Genomic DNA, 21,284 nt, shown 5'->3' with positions numbered 1-21,284 from the left:
TTTTAAATTTCATTAATTCCGTCCTTTAAACTTGTAGGTATAACAAGACCCTTCATAAGAGCCAGATAAGGACAGATACGTAGCATGACGACTCACCATGGAACGCTCCCCTCTCCAACCCCAGTCCTGCAACCTCATCACCACCTTTCTCCATCCTACAACCTGCAGATTTGGTGTTTCTACCTATAAATAAGTTATTAATTAAACATCTTGCAGGAATATGTAAGTGTTAAATAGAGGAGGGTATGAATAATTGATCACCTGAGGACTCGTTTTGGATCATTGTATGGCGCAGCCGCTGCAAAAGAAGGATGTTGTGACAAGTGAAGATATGCAAGATCAAATTTACACTAAGGAGTAGCCGTTAATTTAGCACTAGGAGAAAACAGTGCAGTTCAACTCCCATCATCTTATTTGTTAGCAGTGTTAGAAGAGCTGTTGCAACATGACCAGTACATCAGGCAGCATAGCGTCTGTGCAGCCGCTGAGGAGTGGAGCATGTTAGCAAACAGCTAGCAGCTTCGACTCCCACCCTCTGCCCTATCCTGCGTGTCATCCCCCGTTCTCTCTTGCCCTGTTTTTAACACCATCCACTGTCCTCTCTATCAATAAAGGCATAAAAGGCTCCAAAAATAACGCACATGGCTAGTACTAAATCAATGAATCTTTTGACACGAGGTCGGCGGGAGAACCCAGAAGCAGACTCGGCAGTATTCAAAATTTTAAGTACAAAATAAAATCACTCTTCAAGCAAAGAAACTGAAAACTTAGAGGCTGAAAAATACTTTTCTGAAACTAGACGTGTTTAAGGCAAAGACACAGATCAGACTTGTTGTCTTGACAAAGAGCTTCAGCGTTCTGGCAGCAGCACGCAGCTCTCCACTTAAATAAACTCCTGATGAGGATCCTCCACAGGTGTGCTCCCAGCAGGCCAATAATCACGTTGCACACAGGTGTGCTGCTGCCAAGGATGGCAGACAAGTGGGAGAGAGAAACAAAACAAAAACACAGCAGGCGCACAACACTCGTACTGAATGAAGACTTAAAGATAAACAGAACGCACACTCTGTCCTCATCGAGGATTTAATTTGGAGTAAATTCATATTTAAAGTGCAAGCTAGCTTTTAAAACGCGTCTGTCACGGTTTCAAATTTAAACAAAAGGTTGAGGACCCAGATGCAGACTGAAATAAGTATTTCTTGAAACAAAAAGGCACAAGGAAAAACAAAAGGCTTACTGGTTTGAGGAATCCAAGGGGGGCAGGCAAACAAAATCCAATGGTAAATAAAGTCCAACAAAACAGGCGATAAGTAATCCAAAATAAATTAGAAGGTGAAAAATCCAGGGAACACTGAGATCAAGATCAAGAATAAAAGGATGCATGGACATGGACAGACGACAACGAACTAGCACAGGGACAAGGGAAGACAAAGACTAAATACACTGGGGAGGTGAAACTCATCGGGCACAGGTGAGACAATCAAGGGAGCAGGTGATAAACAATAATGGCAGGGCACATAATCCAACAGGCGGGAAAACACACAAAGGCAGGAAGTAAAACAAGACAGAACATACATAGGGCAAGAACTACAAAATAAAACAGGAAACACTAAAAACCAAACTCAGGACTGTGACAGCAGAACTCAAGCAGAAAATCTCTAGACAATGAAACACTAATGAATTACATAAATAAACAAGACTAAATCAAGACAAGAACACAATATATTAAATACAAAATTAAACAATAAGAACTCATGACAGCGTCACGCTCAAAGATAACAAAGCAAACTATTTTGATTCCCATTTGGTGTCATCCTCAAAATGGCTATATTATGTATTTCATGTAGTTTACATACACATATATGAGCATTAACTGAACGTATCTACTCTAAATTTGTAGGGAAAGCTATAGATCTAACTATGACTCATCAGAAATCTTCTTTTCTGAGTTAAAATTGTCCATTTGTCTCGTGAATGGCAGCCCTGAGTTCTTTACAGCTAATCATTTATAGCCAGTTTTAATACATGATCCATATTTCTGACTTGTCCATTACTCAGCAGCTGAATTGTCTCCACACACGTCACGCAAAGTAACGCCACATACTTTACGATCTACTTATAAAAAGGAAGCTGCAGCATTTATTCCTCAGCAGCGTCACCTTGTTCAACCTGCTGTCAGCTGCAGCTCAGCATCCTGACAGGAGTCAAACTCACCAGCCTGGAGAAAGTTATTTATATTTATTATTTATTTCTAAATGAAAGTGAGAGTGAGTGACACCTCACATATCTGTCAGTGTGTTTGTTATACTGTATATCTGGTTATGAAGCTCTTCCCTCCTTCAGTCACAGCTGTCGATGCAGATATCGACTCCTTTAATCTGTAATCTTTTCATAAATTAAATTAAACGCACACAGCAGCCGCGTTCGTGTGAGGAGGCTGGACTCATTAACACGGTTAATAAGAGCAACGCGACTCTCTGAGGCTCTGCTCTCTGGTATTAATTAGGTCACAGCTAAGCCTGACAAGCTCCAGTGAAACCGAGCGAGTTTATTTTTTACTATAATGATGTGCGAGCAGATGAGTGACGGTTCAGACTCTGTGTTTAATCCTCCGCTCTTTGACTGGCTGCACTGTGAGTGTGAGGGGAACTTATCAGGGTGTAATGAATTCAAATCCCATCTTCTTGTTTGCTCAGTTGTAGTTCGGTTTTGATCCTCACTCAGACGTGTGCATGCAGGTTTGTCAATGTCACTGCAGGCCGAAGCAGCAAGACTCACGTGACATCTATTTAAATAAAAAAAAATACAGCAGTGTGACATAAAACAGGTCATTTCCAGCAGACAAACGGGTTGTGTGTGTGTGGGAACACGCACCCAAAGCCATCAAGTATTCATGTACCCGTTTCCCTCCGTCAAATGTCCCACAGGAGACACCGTATCAGCATCACCGCCTCCTCTCAACCCATCAATACAGTGAAATAAACACCACTTTAAGTATCTTTAGGGCAATCACTCTTCTTCATAGGCAATGAGATTACATGTATCTGTATTGACTTGTTATACAGTATGTAAGCGATCTATTTTAACAGGATTAAAGCGTGTGTGTGAGCAGCAGGACTCTTAATGTGTGACCGGCTGAGTTTGAAACAGAAGCTAACTCTGACCGCTCATGATTACCTGAGCTCTGCGGAGCCAGACAGACGATCCAATCACACGCCGCTAATTAACTTTCACGACTATGCAGAGTCATTTCATTACAGATGCAGTTTCCCTTCATCATATTTCGTCTGCTGTGTCGCAGCAATCAGCCACTGCACGATTGAAAACTGAATTAAGTTTGAGCCTAATGCACCTCGGCCGTCGGCCCATTCTAATGCTGTCAGGGAGCGAAAATCACTGATTGAAAAACACAACCTGTGAATGAGGCTGAAGCTGCAGCACAGATGTAATTATTCATTTCGGGGTGCAAACGCGGTTTTGATATTCTCATCAGATCACGGCCGCCATTTTTATTTTCTGCTTTCGTTTTATTTTAGCCGCAATGTTCACACTCAAAATATCTTCAAAAAGTTCAGTGAGAACATTTTAAACTTGTGTTCTCTATAGTTTCTGTTTATATCAGTGCACAGCATGACAGTGAATCATTTAGGCAGTCACATGACATGACTGAAGTTTGTTATCTTGGTTTAAAATACAAGGACAGCTCAGTGCCGACTGAAAGCAAACATTCACATACTAATTATCTTTCTGAAATGCATCGAACAATGACTGATTGGCTTAGAACATAGTGGATGAACCACACAGTCACTGACTATGAATATTTCAGTTGACGCTATGTAGCAAATATTGATCTGCGAGTCACGAGTCAATTGTTCGAAACGAACAACTCCTTTTACTGACTCGGGAGTCACGAGTCCTCATCTCCACTAACTCACCGACCCCTCCTACCCGCTACTAGCCACTGGAAAGTGAGAATTTGAGGCGAGACCACCGTAAGCTTCGCCCTGTGAAGAAAACAACCACTTTGGTGCTTGTTTAAACTCAGTACTCGCTCCCACAGTCCGGCGCCCGGAGCTCGCTTCCTGTCGTGAGCTGAAGCCCGATCGGGCAACAGATGTCTCCGGTGCGCATGCTCTGTGGGCGCTTGGGCCAGTGGGGGATTCAAGCTCTGGGTAACTGACTCGAGTGACTTCAAAACCCGACTATATTGTGTATATAATGACTCATACAAACTCGAGTAGTAGTATCTCTAGTAGCAACGTTACAGGTGCAGGACCACACCTCAACCGCACCTCTTATAGCCTTCCCATGAATTCAAACCTCCCGCTCTCCTCCTCTCCTGCTCTCACCCTCTGCACCCCTCCCTCCCACCCCTGCTCTTTTTCTGTTACTTTCTGTCCTCCTACATGTAGGGCCCTGGGGGGGTTCATCGGGCCCAGGTGCTACAGCCGATTCCCAGTGAAGCCTCTTTAAAACGGCCTGTGGATGGTGTGGTCCTTGCTAGGGAAATAAAAAAGTTATTTGAAACAGAAAAATAATTCATAAGTTAGCACAAGAAAGCTTCCCACTGTATTATAAAAAATGAACATAATCTATGCAGCAACCAGGTAATTTCATTTTAGGTCAAATGTAGCTTAAAAAGATATAAAGATTACGGCGCCAGGGAAGGGAGGAATATGTCAAGAAAAATATGGTAAATAGTAAATTCAAACAGAATCCTCTCATCCCTACCATTTCCATAATATTGTATTTTCTTTTATTTGTTGTTTCTTCTACAAACTGCTGACCCAAACAGATGATCCTGTATCATGCGCTGCATGCGTAGGAATACAGGGCCGCTGTGCAGAGTAAGACATAGTGCCAAGGGAAAGGGCTGTCTAACTCTAACCCTGACGTCAATGTGAAGCGGTGACAAAAAACTAAAATACCGCGTACACTTAAACTGAAATGTTTGTTTCTATGTAGGACTGCTTTAAGTGGCTAACGTACGTGGTACTCCTGACCCCGTCTGCAGCGGTGATTAGCTTAGCTTCCATGTAGGAACTCCGATTGGCTTCTCCTGTTATCTACTGTATGTAGCACACTTACTATTGATAAGTACATCATACAACCCCACTTCAAAAAATTCGAACTATCCCTTTAAGACACAAATGAGAGAAAAAAATCTGTTCTGAGTTTATTCCTGGAACATAACCCCCTCCCTGGCTTCTTTTTATTCCCACCTACAGTGGCCCAAATACGCCGCGGTGTGTTTCCATTCAAACAAATCAAAAATAAATGTTAAGGGACATAAAAGTTGAAATCCAGAGTGCATTCATACTGTAAAAGCTGTCCGTGTCCTGTCAGAGCTGCAGGACAGTGTGACAGAGCGTCCTGCCAGCCGGTCAAGTAGCCGCGTCTGAAGACTTAATGAGGGTCACAGGCCGAGCGCACAGTTAGCCCATCCTCTGCCTCATTAACATTTCTCTTTGTTCAATATGTTGATGTGAGACAGTGATGTACAGTTAACCAGCTTCACTGCATTACACCATGATTGAGCTGTGATAAAGTGTTTTAATTAGGATGTAGTTTAATTGGATGTTTTGTTGGATGTAGTGACAAAAATAATGTGACGTATTTGCCTAAAACATAAAATGCAGAACATTTACACAATTCCACAATCATCTCCCACTCCGTGTTAGCTCATTTATCCAGCGCTGAGAGAAAGGTGATAGCTGACAGCGTGAAGTAATCTGCTCTATTGATCATGCTGTCAGAGAGCGACTTCAGTAACTGCAAAAGCAAACAACATTAACCCTTTCCTGGGAGGCACAGGAAACAAGGATACGCTGAAGACACCAAACCTTAACTGAAGTATTTTACAGTTTCCCCTTTTAACATTACACCTCCTCCTCCTCCTCTCTGTGAGTTTGGGTCGGTCCTGCAGCGTGCTTTTACCTGTAAGGAGAGCAGTGTGCTGCGGGGATCACTTACTGACAGTGGCGTCTTCGGTTTTGGAGATCAGAGGGTGAATCCCGAGGGGGTGTTGATGCAGACTCGCGCTTTGGTTTGAGGATCTGTATTACGTTGCCTCGTCGAGCCCCCTCTTCCATCAAGTTCAGGGAAACGGAGCCTGTTGTTACCCATAAGCCCTTGTGTCATTGAATATTTATCACGTATCTGATTTGAGGGGGAGAGATTCCTGAGATGTGGCAGCCCCCCCCTCGAGGCCTGAAACTCAACACCCTGTAATAGAAGCCTGAAAATGTGGCTGTCATTTTGTGCCTGTGGGACATGGTTAATTAATTACACGTTGGCCTCTACACCTAACTCTCTGAACGAACCTCTCGACATTATTTCACAAGTTCGTCCCAACTCTGCCGGAGTGGTACAGTGATACTGTATGTATTCATCTGAGGGAATATGAAATGATGAGTGTTTCCAACTGTCAGACAGCTAACAGCATTCATCTGTAGCATTATTTATGTGTAGAAACTCTGATGAAGGTGATGAAGAATTAAAGAAGCCTTTTTTAAAATAACAAAGCAAGTGGATAAACCAGATTTAGCTTCTCAAGCAGCACTAGCAGCTCTGTGAAGTCAAAGTCCAACAGTTCTTTCAGCTAATGCGCTAACATGAGCATGCTAGCATACGGATATGTAGCAGGAATGTTTATAGTTTAAGTATATAAAGCTAAAGCTTTATACAACTCCTTTTCACTGACATTTCTACTTTTTCCTCTTTATTTAATGCCTTATTGTAAGTTTCTAGGAGTATTTAGTTTGGAAAATTGCTATTACAGACCAAAATAAGCTACTACTACAACGACGACGACTGCATCCTTTGAAGGACGTATTTAAAGGCCGATTGCGTCACAGCGGCGTGTGAAGGCTGTCCCATTTTGAAGGCTCCTTCAAATGCGGCCGACGAATGCGTCCTCCTTTTCAAAGGATCCATCGGGTGCATCCTTTCCAACGTATCCCAAAATTCCTTGCGCGCCAATTCAAAAAAGATAATGGACTCTCAAGCAGCCGAGGAATACGCTTTTAAATGTAAAAGTTTTTGATTTCAACTCAATCGAGTAGCTTGCGTTATAAATATTAAAAATAACGAAAGGGGCCTTGAAACAAATATTCTTTAAAATTTACGTGATGTTGTTAATTTAGCTAGTTAGCAAGCTAGCTACCTGTAGCTAGGCGACTAGAGTGCCGCTTTGTGACGGGGACAGCTGGTGACGCAAACAGGAAATCCTCCGTGGACCAGACCTCATTTCAGTTCGGCCTTAGTGGTACACAGGCTCTGAATGATGCAGCCTTTGTAGACCGTGTCCTTCGAAGGATGCAGCCCCTGAATTGAGACACAGCTGTAGCAGGAATGTTTATAGTTAAGTTTACTTTGCCAAAGCTTCATACAACTTCTGTTACGCTAATATTTCTTCTTTTCCTCTTGATTTATGGCCTTATTGTAACTTTTCTATGAGTATTTAAACGGACCAAAATAAGCTACTACGGTGACGACTACTACGACTAGTTCTTTTTACTTACAGTTAACCATGTTCACTATCTTAGTGTAGCGAGTTAGCATGCTAAAACACGTACATGCTAATGGGAAATTATTGTTCGCAGGTAGATGTTCATAAATCAGAGCATTAGATCCAATGATAGTGAGATATTTTAACCCAAAACAAATATGTAAACCTAAAAGTAGTCAGGGAGGAAGTCAGGGGACCATGAGAGTTATCTGGATTTACTATGTGAGAATCATGAATGCTGGGTATAACGTGTGCTGATCCATAGATGTTGAGATAATCCCAAGACCAAACTCTCCCTGCTGGTGGAGCTAAACTACTCCCCTAGTTGGGGGTCATTAAAGGCATCAGGTTTTCATCCTCTGGTGACATCAGTGTGGACCAAATTGGTGCACCGACCTCTGACATTATCATAGAATTACACTAGTTGCATGATTTAGATAGATCCGAAAGATTACATAAACTAAATATACAGAGTATATGTTTGTAGTATTTGGGCACACAAGTGGGTCGAGTCAATGTTAATATTCTAGTTGCCGTCGAAGCCACTGTTTGCTTTAGTGCAAATGTTTTCAAGTCAGTTTGATAGAAATGAAAACAGCCAAAATAAAAGATGAAACCCCGAAATTATGATCTGTTCCAAAACAGCAAACTGAGTGAAATGCCAGGAAGTTCTGCCACACTAGAGATTCTTTGTTCAGCATTTTATTTCAGTTTTTATCAGCATGACTACCAGAAAGACGCTAAATAACAAAAGTATGTGTGTGTGTGTGTGTAGGTTGCACACTGATGTCACACTGCACATGAAGCTCACTGTGAGCTCTGCGTGTGTTTGATGTACTTTCGCTCCTCGCTGTTCTGTGCGTTTCGGTTGGAGCTGCTCCGGTGTGGAGCTGATCGATTTCCTGCAACAGGAACATTAGTGATTCTCGAGCCCAGGGTATTAAACTCAAATCATTGTGTTCTATTGTTTGGCATGTCATATTGATTATCTCCTGGGTTTCACTGCTCAGAGTGAAATATTGTAGCCTCGACAGTCCTGCACACAAAGAATCGGATCCATTTGAAAACAAATAACTTGTGCAAAGTGATACAAAATATGTGTTTGGGTTTAATCTTTTCATCTGTGCTGTGTTTGTGAACGAACGACAACAGCAGGATTACAGCCGAGGTGTGCGTACGCTGCACTGCATGGAAACGTAGTCCTTCCATGTGTTGCTGCCCTGAGGCTGCCCTGTGGTCAGGTTTACTGTGGGAGGAACAAACTGACAGCAGCATCACTGCAACATGTTAATACAGCAACACTGTGCAAGTCGGTGATGACAGCAGAAAAGAAAAACATTTTCAATTATTGATCGGCTGGATCGAATCCCTCATTATTTCATCGTACCTGTTAGTCCCCGAGGACGCGGCAGCAGAGTCCTCCCTGTAGACCGGCTCTGTTCACGGAGACGCGCCTTGCATGCTAACAATGATGAAACCCTGCTCAGCTAAAATCAATATTCTGATCCATGAGTCACTTCTTCTGTTCTCTCGCTTGAATTAGACACAGCAGCTACGGAGAGAAAATGTCCTTTTTCTGACGCGCTGAGAACAAAGATCTTTCCACTCGTCCTGTCATTGCATCACCTCGGTGACTCTGACGAAACTGACCCGTCTCCTGATTTCACATTTTGGATAAAACACACTTAACCATTTTAAATTGTATAATTGTCCCCTCTCTAAAAACACTGTTAATTCTCCTGTTACCTTGCGCCCTCTAATTATGCAGATTTTATTGCAGCAAACAGCTCTTCTGTCCTCATTGTTTTTCATGAATTTTAAATGTGAACCTGTCGATACTCGGTGAATCTTCTGGGAGGGAAGATAAGCAGTAGTGTCTGTCGCTATTGTAGCACAAACAAAGGAAGGAGCCCATTATGTGGCAGAAAAGTGCAACAATAAACTTTAAAGACAATGTACAGATTGGCTTTTTTTCTCAGCTCTATTCATTTAAAGTGCTTTGTTTTCTGTCAGAGTGACATTTACTGTATGGTGCTCATTGAATGTGTCACTCTGAGACCGTGACTGATGAATCTCCAGGCCAAATCGAGCGTGAATTTATTACCCAGAGTGCTTACACTACAGCACAGGCAGCACGTATATCCAGATCTTAGTGTAGAGGGAGTGTGGTGCAGAAAATACGGTTACTTTCCCTTAATTCAAACACATCACTAAGCCTTGTTTTGTTAAAGCCCGTTCAATTCTGCATTGAAGAATAAAACCTACCATTATACTCTGCTCCCCGGCCGGGTTATTCATCCCGCTCTCCTGTCGCGTCTCCTAAATAAAAAGCCCACCACCTCCTACTCTGTGAGCACCGCGGGGTCTCTCACAAAGCTAATGGTCACACCGGGGCCTGTCAGCCCTCTCCTTTGTACGCGCTCCACTCCAGTCTCACCCCTGCTGCCCTGCACCTTACTGCAAATGTCAAAGAATATTGATTTAACACAGAAGATATCTGCCTTTGTAGTACTGCATTAAAGAAAAAGACCTGACCTTCAGACAGCTAGACATTATCAATATTTCATTTCAAACTGTAAATTTCCTGCTAAATTCTCTGTTTGCCTTTTATAAGTGATATCAGGAGGCGTATCGTGCTGCCAGCTGAGACGCCTCATGGGTACAGTAATCGCGAAAAACGCTGCCAGGTTGTGAGCAAGTCTCATAAATGCTGCTCCTTTGATGAACACGGCGTCTCTTTTTAGAAACAAGCTTCTGAGGCAGGCGCAAATATCCCTACGAGCCTTTTAGCCTGTTAGCGCGGCGGATATAAACAGCAAGGGAAGCAGAAGACATCATCTAAATATCCGACTGATTTCAGCTTCAAAAAGAGCATCAGAGGAGCGCGACAGATAAACAAACACGAGGAGGAGCAGATTCAAACAACAAGTGGTAGTAGAAAGCGCAGACGTGGCTTGAACTTTCACTCACACGCTCAGCTAAAACCTTGCACTGTAATGTATGATTATAACACAAAAAGAATGACATTTATCCGCAATGTAATAAGTAAGAATTGTTGCACTGAATCAATGTGGCATGATGCCCAGGTTCTTGTGTCTTGCATGGCTGATATCTAATTGTTTCTGCAGAAAACTCATTAGGAGTCAGTTGACTGGAAATTCTCACAGGAGAATCTCTGCAGTCATCTGATAACCTCGGCGTTCCCTTTCAGAGGAGTTTATCCGAAATCCTCTTACAGAGACAGTGAGAACAAAAAGCCTCTGATTTCCCCGAGGTGTAATGATATTGGTACACCTGATTATATTGTCGGAAGTCACATACAAAATAGACTCCATGCTCAGTAGATACTGTTTGATAGGAGTCGAGGTGACGAAGAGCAAAAGATCTAAGGTGTGAATTTAGAACATTAACTTTGACTTTCAACTTTCCGACTCTTCGATGGCTCATCATGTTTTCTCTGCAGTCTGAGTTCAGGCCCACTTTGCCCTCTGCCTGTACTTGTCCAAGTCCTGCTCCCTCTCCTCTCGCCCTCCTCGCTCAGGGGAGCACTTCTCTGTAACGCTAGCTGCATCCGCTGCATCTTCATCCCTCATTATTTTACCCCTCAAAGACCTTTGCTGGAAACACGAGATGCTGCAATCCGAAAGAAAGGTTTAACTCTTTGTTGTGTCACACTGTGAGCTGTGTTGTCTAATTTTCTGTCAAGACGTGCTTTGATAAAATTGCTCGATGTTCAGCCAAGTAAATACATGCTGTAAACAGGGAAACATATTGTACATGAAATACAAATGTCACGACATTCTCACGCAGATGATTATTTTTTAGCCAATTATATGGTGATCATTAAAGCTGCTATAATCAATAATTCAACAGAATGTATCACATGACTACTTGTATCTAGAAGATGTTGCTCGTATGGATGAGCACACTGAGAATAATAATCAGTCGACTACAGTTTTTCTCAGCTACACAGTGCACTTTAGCATCTTTATGCTCACTGTCTTGGTTGCTGCCTTGGTTCACTCTCTCCATGCTCAGTGTTATTTCCAGATGCTCTAAAGACATACAACAAACCCAGCACCAAACAACAAACACACAGTTAGCAACTGGCAGGAAAACAGTGAAGCATTTAAACGCAGGATATTTATCAGAGGAGCTGGTAGGGATCAAACAAAGAGCTAAAGGACGATGTAAGCTGGCCAGATATGTGACTGAAAATGAATCCAAATGTTTGCTTCATATGTGATGGTTAGGTAAATAAGCCTCTGTTTGCTAACAGTCACCTCTTCAACTTTATTGACAAGTATCAGCATTGTGTATACAGCTTTTTACACCTTCCTCATTTAGCCAAAAATAATTAGTTTACAAATTAAATAATTTTGGAACTAATGTGGTGTCTTCACAAAGTCCCTGTCATTAAGGCACAAGGGGCAGACATGCTGCACTTTACTTCTACTGTAGCACTTGTAGCGTTTGACATGTTTATAGCTCTTGTAGCGTTTGTACTCTTGTAGCATTTGTAGCTCTTGTAGCGTTCGTACTCTTCTAGCGTTTGTAGCACTTATAGCTCTTGTAGCGCTTTGTAGCGCTTGTAGCTCCTGTAGCTCTTGTAGCGTTTGACGTGTTTATAGCTCTTGTAGCGTTTGTACTCTTGTAGCATTTGTAGCTCTTGTAGCTCTTGTAGCGTTCGTACTCTTCTAGCATTTGTAGCACTTATAGCTCTTGTAGCGCTTTGTAGTGCTTGCAGCTCTTGTAGCGTTTGACGTGTTTATAGCTCTTGTAGCGTTTGTACTCTTGTAGCATTTGTAGCTCTTGTAGCATTTGTAGCATTCGTACTCTTCTAGTGTTTGTAGCTCTTGTAGCATTAGTAGCAATGTAGCATTTATAGCTCTTGTAGCATTTGTAGCGGTTGTAGCTCTTTGTAGCGCTTTGTAGCTCTTGTAGCATTTATAGTAATGTAGCATTTATAGCTCTTGTAGCATTTGAAGCGGTTGTAGCTCTTGTAGCATTTGTAGCAATATAGCATCTATAGCTCTTGTAGCATTTGAAGCCGTCGTAGCTCTTGTAGCGCTTTGTAGCTCTTGTAGCATTTGTAGCAATGTAGCATTTATAGCTCTTGTAGCATTTGAAGCGGTTGTAGCTCTTGTAGCGCTTTGTAGTTGTTGTAGCATTTGTCGTGTATGTAGCATTTGTAGCTCTTGTAGCGTTTGTCGTGTATGTAGCATTTGTAGCTCTTGTAGCATTTGTCGTGTATGTAGCATTTGTAGCTCTTGTAGCATTTCAAGCATTTGTAGCTCTTGTAGCATTTGTCGTGTATGTAGCATTTGTAGCTCTTGTAGCATTTCAAGCATTTGTAGCTCTTGTAGCATTTGTAGCTCTTGTAGCGCTTCCACCTATGGCTCAGCTAATGCAATTTTCTGTGTCCAATCTCAACCACTTTGCAGATGTTTTATGAACATACTGTTGTTTATACAAACATACTGTAGTTGTTGGACTTGTTGTGAACCTTTCTTTTGATCTTATTCTAAATGCAAAATGTTTCCACAGGAAGTAAAGAGTTTTAAAAAAGACTAATTTAACGTCCCTTTTAAAGCTTTAAAAATCAATGCCAGACGCGGAACAAGTTGCCTTGCTTACACGTGATTAAATAAATCTGCCTGATTGCACCACTAACAGCTAAAACTCAATAGGCCGGCTGATGGTTCGTGTCTGTGCTTTACTGCTTGATCTGTTCCTCTTTTCAAAGACTCTGCTCGTCTGTCCCCAGAGGCTTTCCCTCGCTACATTATGATTGATTGCCATTTCTATTTCATTTAGGAGGCAGGCTATAGAACAGGTAAATGAAATGTGGGTGGATTCGTCTGTTCTGAGCGGGGTGTTGAATACGGGGTATAAATTATCACAGTTTGACTGACATTTAATACCACAGCGTAATTTTAAACTGACAGACAACAATTATTTGTATGTCGCTGTAAAATGGCTCAGCTCAGTTTGATTCGGTTACATTTGACATCTAATCGCAACTGAACAAACAAGAAAATAGAAATGTATGTCTAAATTCATGTGAGATAAATATGGCTTCATGTATGAAGGCCTTTTTTTTCTTCCTTCAGTGTCAATCTGGGAAAATGTCCAGGGAAAATGTTTTAAAAACACCAGACGCCTCTTTTCCTTCCTGCAGTATGATGACGGTCAATAATGTATCAGAGGGATTCACCAGTACTGGTTTCAGTATTTCAGGTCACTCCAGGTGGAAAGCCAAAGAAATCCATCAAACGATTACGTTGTGAGGTGAAATCAATGGTGTGTTAAATAAATGATGTTAAATCAAAGGTGCATTTAATAAATAGTGTGAAGTATGATGGTGGGATTGGTTTTAATCTCACATGGGGCCAGTGTTGCTGCTCGCGTGCTCTAAACTGATCCTGATTTAAACCGAGCCTTTTGACGTAACATGGATGTAGGAAATGCATGTTTTTCTTTATAACATTCAATCAATCAAGAGGCTTCTTTGTGCAATTAAGCACAAAATGAAGCGCTTGAACATGCTCACGAGGCGGGAACACTTTAATCAACAGACTCGCTGTTGTAAAATAAACAAAAACGTCAATATAGTGGAATAAATGTGCTGTGAAGTTTCATCCTGGTGTTGCTCTCTTGTGCAGAGAGAAACTTGCAGTCAGTGGGAGGAAGTCGGAGGAAATAAAAGCTGCAGTCATTATTAATTGTCAGAGTTGGTTGTGCAGGGTGATCAATCTGCTGTTGAAGTTGGATTGGTGTTAGCTTGGTAATGGAGTCGGCAGACTGACTTTGAGACTCTCTGCAGCCTGACTCACATATTGATGAGCTGCGCTGAGTTACTCACCTCTCTGCAGCTTTCAGGATAACTCCAGTATGTTACAGCTTTCTTCAGTGGTGTGACGCTGCTTACAGAAGCTTCCATTTTTGTCCCCTACTATACATTTGTCGTCTTTGTGTTAGTACAATAAAAGCTACAGAAAACGGAGTTACCTTATTTTACCAAAGTTCACATGTATATTGAATATAATGATTTTTAGTACCAATAAAATTGACAGTCAAAATGCAAGATTATGTCCCAAAATCTACATTGTAATTATTCTGAATGTACAGTATGTTTTGTGCTAACTGCATATATGTACAGGACTGATCAGTACATGTAGGTACAAGCAAACAAGACATGTTGTTGGGGAATAAAGGGGGATCAATATGGTTACTAAAAAAGATTTCTACTGGAGTTATTTTTAAAACCATATAACCATTTGTACTACTACTTACTAACAATGGAGGGATACAAACTATGACAAGAAGAGTTTAAGTAAACTAAACAAGTTCCAGACCAGGAAAACATACTCAATAACAACAGGGTAGTGCTTTAGGAAACACACTGTAGGTCTACGGCCTATATGGATGGATGGATGGACTTTACTGGGGAAAATAAATACATAGTAAAAATAACCCTAACACTATAAGACAGGCATATATACATCCAGGAATTCCACCAACAACAATAAATAATAACCCCAACTATAGTAAATCTAACATATAAACTAACATATATCTAAAAATGTAAACATACTTTAAAGGGATGGAGAGGTGTTAATGGTGCCATACAGTCCTCAGAGTTGCTGTTGACGTTCTACTTAAGTTCTCTTTAAGTTCCTCACAAACAGCAGAGTGTTGGATTATAAATAATACTGTACCCCTTTAAATTAGACTTGGTACCTACAGTATATACAGTATAATAGTCCACATTATCTCCTTGACTCTAATGTGTATGGGGGCTTACCATAGATGTGGACTTGAGACTTGGTGACTTGGACTTGAGTCGACTCGATACCTTTCCCCAAAGAGAAGCATCATCAGTCGTACTTTTTACTACTCAATACTGCTTCAGACAAGACCATCATCTTGGCTGCGTCTGTGCCAAGATAATACAGATACAATTCACTGCCATACTTTTTGAACAGGTTATATAAATTGGCCAATAATATCACTATTAGACGAGCTACTAACACCTTGTCTTTTCTCTTTATAAAGACCGGATACTACAGGTAAGAGTGCTGTAGCTTGGGTGGAAAAAAAGTGACTTGACTTGGGACTTGACTTGATTTAACTAAGGACTTGACTTGACTTGACATAACCTGTGACTTGACTTGACTTGCCCAAGAAAAAAGACTCAAGACTTGCTTGAGACTTGGACCAAATGACTTGCGACTTACTTGGGACTTGAGCAAAGATTACTTGGTCACAACACTGTGTCATATTACATTTACAGTGTATCACAAAAATATGTAAGCCCGGCTTATTCGTCATTCTGTTAGACTGTGAGCTCACAGGTGTGTTTTAAATAATTATTGCACAACACTAGGGGTCTATTGCACAGATGAATGAGTGATATCAGGCTTTGGCAACATCCTTTTTTCATAGGCTCAATTCATTTTAAAGGTTCTGTCTGGATTCTTTATGTGATACGAAAAATAAAGATGTATTTGAACCTCTCACTCCTGTCTCACAACTGACGGCAGATCATCTCTCTTGTGGATGAAAATGGGATGGTGCAACACGGCTGGTTTCCCTGAAATTTTGGAGTCTCCAGTTCTCCTTTGTTTCAAAGGTCAACGCTGTCTAGACACTGTTCAACTGGTTAACAGCACAATCAAGCAAGTTAAAGCTGGCCAAATTGGATCTCTACAACAAAACTCTTAACCTCTGTGTGTGTATCTGCTATGTGCATGAAATCAACTGGTTTTGTTTTGTATTTCGGATTGGGAAAAGGAGCATTAAAGCACATGAATAATGACACTTCATCTTGATTTGAAACAGCACAAAGTGCCGTCCAGCTCACATACGTGTGTACTCACATTCTGCAGAGCGCTGATTAGCTCGATGTCGGGGGGAATAAAGAAGCTCTGGCTGCAGGACACAGGTGGTTCTCTCTCTCTGGTCGTCTGCCCTGGACCGAGCTAAAGTTAGCTGTTTGGACCGCTCTGGTTGGTTACTGGGCTTAGTTCCGCTAGGCGAAGGGTCAGCGTACCAGAGTGCCGTAATTACATTTGGCTCCCACTCCCACAACAGGATTAGGTGATTTGTAGCCATGAGGCCGCTATAATTGCCTCTGATTAGCAGTCGCCGGTGCAGTGTAGAGAAAGGTCAGTTGGTCTGCAGCTCAGACACCCTTTGGGCCCTTAATCCCTCAACGCCCCGTGTCTGTGTCGGCCCCCGCCCTCCCCTCCACACCTCTGAGCATGCAGCACGATCTGGATCATCACTTTTGTCTGTTATTGTCTGAATCGTAATTGTTACTCTCTTCCTTTAGCTGTTCAGTGGAAATACTGCAGCTGATGTGGAAGCTTTACCTCCATGTATGTGGTCCGTGTTTCTCTTTTCTCTGGGCTGCTCATTATCTTCGGCTGAAAATATGTGACCTTGTTTGGTACAAAAAGGAAAATCGACGTAGCGCTGGTGCATTGTCTGAAAGAAATAGCTTCTTTCTCATTTTCGCCTCTCGTTAAGCTTCGTCAGGGCTTTGAAAAATTCCCTCAAGCCTCGTCAGTGTTTTCCTCCTAATGGAGGGATTGCTCCTCTTTTTTAATTCCAGCTTTTGTTTGCAGCTGAAAAGGAGCCGCTTGTACAGAAATAATTAACTGTATTATGTGTGGAGATACAGACATCTCCCTTCTGAGGTGAAAATCCTCCCATTCATCTTCACGAAAGTGCAATGTATGTCTCGACGTAAGCTTGCCAGCAGCGGAGCCTTTACGGCACAGAGGGTGAATTCATGGTGTGTGGGGCAAAGTGAGATCATTTGATAGAGTTTTTGGATATGATTGAGACATTTTCCTTTGTGCATATGTAAATCTGCTTATTCATATAGATGTATTGTTGTGGTGCAATGCAGTACATTCTGAGCACATTTCCTAAACTGGCAAGTACAAAATGTACATTGCCATCTATGTTTCTTTTTTTGTTCTGCCCGGCAGTCCTTTTTTTAAATCTTGAAGCTTTTTTTATCCAAACCCCTTTAAAAACCTGAATTACAGCCATGTTAATTACACTCTGTGGGATTGTTGCATTGGTTAATTCATCTTAATCTCAGCCAGCGGTTCTTCTGCAGGCAGGAGTTACCTGGAAGAACTGTGGATGAGATTAAAAAACACAGATTAAAATTCAAGTAATAATCTTTAAGATTTGTATTTCAATCAATGTGTGTTAAGTCACGTATATGGCTGAATAAGATAACACAATAGGGAAAGAGTCTATGGCGCACTTATAAAAGCCTAACCCTTATTTATAGAGCACTTTTCAATATCTAAGTTACAAAGTGCTTTACAAAGGCAGCAAAGCAAAACAGACAGGTCATAAAATCATCATCAAAGGCAATTATTACAAATAACAAATAATTTAAAAATCTAAATTAATTGAAAATAATTTTCAAAAAAAAAAATTCACCTGGGCCCAAAACTAAGCCCTGAGGCACACCACACATCACACATGAAGAAGCAGAGACATAATCATTTACAGATACGCAGAATCAGATAAGATTTAATAAACCACTGTTAACCAGAAACTCCTACCCAGTGCTTCAGTCTGTGAAGACATTCCCAAGAAGTGTCACAAAGTGAAGAGTTTTCTTACACCAGAAAGGAAAGCAGAGCTACCACAACAGAATCGACAACTAAACTCAGTGAAATACAACTCTAATAGTCACTTGTGTGTGAAGCAGCAATGTTCTCCTTGTACGCCCGTTAGCAAAAACACGGCTACACTTATTGCAAAGACAATAAAACAGAGATTTGGATATTATTACTTTTTAAATATTTTTCAATAAAAAAAAAGAAGCGGGGGGAGTTACGACAAAACTATTTTAATGCAAATACTGTCCTTAAAGTTGGAGGTAATTGTTGTAAGTTTTTGCACTTCATGCTAAATTATAAGTCCACTATTATTTTAACAAACACCAGTACGTTTCTTGACATGACAGGCTGACTGCTCTCGAGAGGCCACTGGAGTGTCGTGTTTGTGATTTATAGAAAATATCTGGCAAGTGAGCAGAAAAGTCCAAATAAATGTTCAGCTGCTGCTTTTGCAGTAGTGCCAATGATTGATCAAACCAACTGGAAGTATAAGACCGAAGCTAAACATAGATGGTTTTTAAAATGTTGCGTAATCATGAAACAATTCCATGAAGGCTTTCCCATTTATAAGGGCAGACTGAGCTACTTCAACCCACCTGAGAGGGCTGTTGGGGTTCTTTAACCTCTGCATTGATCCTACCATTACTGTATTTTCACTTCACATCTGTCTTGCAGCGCAGCCAAACACATTCCGTGCGTGTCCTTCACTCTCACTGAGGCGGTGCTGATATTTGCCGTCTCAACACAAAGCCTTGTGCCTCGCCTTTGATGAATTCCTCGTCCCCTGTAAAACCATTCAGCTGCCTCTGGATGGAGGACTGTGAGCCGGGCTTATAAAAGATTTATGTGACAAACGCCATTTTAGAAAGTGTCAGCGGAGTATCACAACATGTGTGTTATTGTTCATTGTTGGATGCAGCCAGCCCTCCTCCCAAGTCCTTGACTTTTCAGATAAAGGATGATGAGAATGACCCAGTGTGACTGTTTGTTCTCCAATTTGTTCTGCAGTTTCTCTGGATCCTGAAAGGTGCCTTTGGCTCGAGGCAGCGCTCCCTCTGAAGGCGAATGAAGTGCTTAACTGGGTGAGAAATGAAGATTTATCTGCACATCTGTGAGGCGCTCCGGGTTCCCAGTCCCACAGTGTGCCTGAACTTCTCACTGCACTCAGACGACACCAACTACAGAGAAAATTTTAGCTTTTGTTTAAGCACAAGTTAATTTTTTACATAAAGATTCTCAAACCCATCAATCCTCATAAGGTTCAGTAATACATGCGCGCAGTATAAAATCATGACTCGACTGATTCTGTGCTTTTCTGGACTATTATATTTATTCAGGCTTAAGCCCCACACTATCGCACAAACTGCCACTCCACCTTCATTTCCTGCCAGGCCCCAGCGCGGGCTCTCCCTCCCTGACCTCTCACACAGTGAACCCCATGAATGGACAATAGTACCCTTCAGCGGGGCCCCATGACCACAGCAAAGCCTGCAGCTGGAGCACACAGCGAGGCTGCCCTGGCCCGAGGGTACGCTAACAGCTGAGAAAGATCACTGAGCAGCCGAGGGGATTTTTTGGAGAACGCTCGGGGAATCACAGATGTGAGGGATGAAGAGTGGCCTCGACGCCATGCCAGAGGATCAAGCTTTGGAGCTGTTTATTAGATGCAGAGGAGAGCGGCCTTTAACAGGTGCTCAGGGGCTGGATGGCGGATCTGGGGCCAGGCTGCATGAGGATGAGCCTCTGAAAGGCCCGGGGCTATTTTTCATCAAACAAAGGAAGCGGGGGATCAGGGCAGTTACCACAAAATCTACTGGATCTTTATCTTTCTTTCAAAAATAATGAAAGAATATTTTTTATTTAGAAGAAAGAGTGAAAATTCAGCTTTTACTACTTACATGACTTAAAACAAGTAACAACAGGGGGGAAATGACTTTAGTTTTGAGGTTATTGGACTATGTACTTCATTTCCTTCCTTCCTAGTATTTTGACCTTTTCTTGAGTAAATGCTTTAATAATTCTTCCTCCTTCCTACATGTATAAATCTTGCTCTCTGAACAATCGTCAGTATGAGGTCAGGCGGTACAAAAATACATTTTAGTTCCTTCATTTGATCAAAGTAATTGGTGAATGATAAAATGGACTGTACTTCTATAGCGCTAATCTAGTCTTCAGACCACTCAAAGCGCTTTTTCACTACGTGTCACATTCACCCCTTCACACTCACATTCACACACTGATGGCAAAAGTGCCAATCACCAATCAGGATCTATGCACCTTCATACCTGGTGGCTACGCCTTTTGGAGCAATTTGGGGTTCAGGGTCTCGCCCAAGGACACTTAAACATGTGACTGTAGCAGTCAGGGATTGAACACCACAACCATCCGATTGAGAGACGACGGACTCACCGTTAAAGCACTTGAAAACTTAAAAAAGAAATATCAGTAACTACCTTGGAAAGTTTTATTTCCTCTGTCAGATGCCAATTATAAATATACAGAGGAGCGCCCAGAGGCAGGTTGCTAACAAAAACCAAGATGGCTGCCGATGATGTTAAACACTCTACAATTAATCTACTTTTGCTTCAGTATTTAATGAACTGACGGTAGTTCACATATTGTACAAATGGTAAGTGTAGGAGGCTAGGATTATATTGTGAATTTCTCATCGTTTTCTTTTATCCTGTTCCTAGAATGTGTACATTTATATAAAGTTTGAATTTCTGAACATTAGGAGTTAACTATAATAACGAATCAGTATGTTTTTATTATACTTGACTTTGAGTTTAATATTTCATGTTTAGGTGTAGAATAGCCTATTACATTCATTTTTGATAAATACGTACTGTCACTTTAAGAGAGCGCACCCTGGCGCACGTAGCTTCTGTGAAGCCGTTGAACTGTGGCGTCGAGTGGAGGCTAGACTAGTTGTGGAGTCACACGGTTTTTACACCATGTCCTGTCCTGTTAAGTTTTATGTTATCCAGCAAAGAAATTCAGTGGATGAACCGACTTGTGACACCTGTGGAATAATGTTGTTTGTGTTTACTCAACTCTACAACGGACATCGAGTGGATTTGTAAAACTACAGCAGTTGGACACGTGTAAGCTAAGGCTAC

Source organism: Semicossyphus pulcher, unplaced genomic scaffold (genome assembly GCF_022749685.1).
Source record: "Semicossyphus pulcher isolate SPU_LCO1_2020_fin unplaced genomic scaffold, fSemPul1.0.p SCAF_8, whole genome shotgun sequence".
Lineage (NCBI taxonomy): Eukaryota > Metazoa > Chordata > Actinopteri > Labriformes > Labridae > Semicossyphus > Semicossyphus pulcher.
This window is presented reverse-complemented; position numbering follows the sequence as displayed.